At 37.6% G+C, this 1,548-nt stretch overlaps 1 non-coding gene across 1 annotated transcript; it reads left to right on the top strand.

Moving 5' to 3' along the window:
• The first annotated feature begins 834 nt into the window (after positions 1 to 834).
• Positions 835 to 928, top strand: mir301b (microRNA mir-301b). The gene has a single exon (NR_129949.1). It is a non-coding gene; the product is annotated as a microRNA mir-301b (primary transcript).
• Positions 929 to 1,548: the final 620 nt, after the last annotated feature.

The raw sequence follows: 1,548 nt of genomic DNA, 5'->3' as shown, positions 1-1,548 counted from the left end.
CTATGGGCTCTTCCACATGGTTTCTAGCTCCGTAAAAAAAAACCCTTTTGTTTTTAATGCTCTTGTGTTGCTGAAGCACCAGAGAAACTTTAATACAGTTTGGCCATCAGAGAAATCTTTTGTGGGGGGAAAGAGTGATTAAAAATAAATCTGTAGCAAAAGCCCTGGCTACATATTTGCAAGAGTATTTGGCTTTTTCAGCATAAAGTTTGCTTTTGCTGTTAAACAAAAGTATTCCATGTAGTATGTATTGTGAGATAAAAGAGAAGGTGATGATTTATTAATCCTTTGTTTCATTTTGTGACTTTCAGTGCAATCCTATGCAAGTTTACTTAAAAATAAGATTCACTGAATTAACTGAGTCTCAGGTAAATGCATCAGATTGTCATAATGTACCCAATATAAAATAAAACATGGGGCTCAGGGAACCTAATGACAGCACCATCTGAGTTCTTCGATGCAGGTTTCTGCTTCTCACATTTAGGGCTCTATTTTATCTCCTGGCTTATGTTTCTATGTGTGCTATATAAACAATATTTGTACAAATATTTACATTGGATATGTCAAAGAGTTCTCTTTTAACTGGGGTCTGTTTGAAAGAAAAGGCAGAAAATTAGTGTACTTTTTGCCTTCTATGTGTATTTGCCCTTGCTTTAACCTTGGCTAATATTGCTCTCAAATAAACTTTAAATTGTTCTGTTTTTTAATTTTATTTTATTAGGGATTTCCAATTATATCTGTTTCTGTAGTAGAACAAATCCCTATAAAAAAGGTCCAGAATGGTGCTGGTGGAGGAAAAGCATACAAAGGTAGCTGCAGTACAATGCTGCTGGCAGGCTGCTGGGATTGATGGCTCTGACAGTGTTGCACTACTGTCTACACAAATTAAGCAGTGCAATAATATTGTCAAAGCATTTGGTTCCAGTCCTGATACATCCTTGTTTGTTGTCATCCGCCCAGTGGGGCAGGCACCCACGTTTCTTTGGCTGGCTACTGAATCTGAAGTAGACATCCCCATAGATTCTGGGGACAGCCTTGCTCTTGCTTAAAAGCTTGCCAGCGATTGTTTGAAATTGATTAAAGTGCTTACAGATAGACAGATTTTCTTTGAATATTTATATCTGTGGTCTCTGACCCTTCCTGGCATTACTGGAAAGGTTCCATGGTGGTTTGTTGCTTCCACTGGTGGTATTTTTGTATTCAAAGACTGTTAAAAGTGGCAGCATAAAATTCTATCTTCAGAATCAACCACCGTGGTAGGCTGCTCCTATCTCATGTTTTGCTTGCTCTCAGAGGTTTAGAGATCTTTGGGTGGTTGCTGTTAAAGTTGGGATTCCATTCTATGTATTTCACAGGGCTATTTTTAATGTCTCTGGCAGCTTGTTTTCCAGGTTCCATTTAAGATACGGCTTACAGTGAAGTGACCCCCCTTTCCTTTTTATTTTAAAGAGAGAGATAAGTTACTGCTGATCATTCTTGTCAAAGTAAACATCAAATGCTCATTTTCAAAACAAAAAGAAAAGAGCCAAGCACAAAACATAACCAACA

Source organism: Anolis carolinensis, chromosome X (genome assembly GCF_035594765.1).
Source record: "Anolis carolinensis isolate JA03-04 chromosome X, rAnoCar3.1.pri, whole genome shotgun sequence".
In the NCBI taxonomy this organism is placed as follows: Eukaryota; Metazoa; Chordata; class Lepidosauria; order Squamata; family Dactyloidae; genus Anolis; species Anolis carolinensis.
The sequence above is the reverse complement of the archived record's forward strand: the minus strand, read 5'-3'. Positions and strand labels throughout refer to the sequence as shown.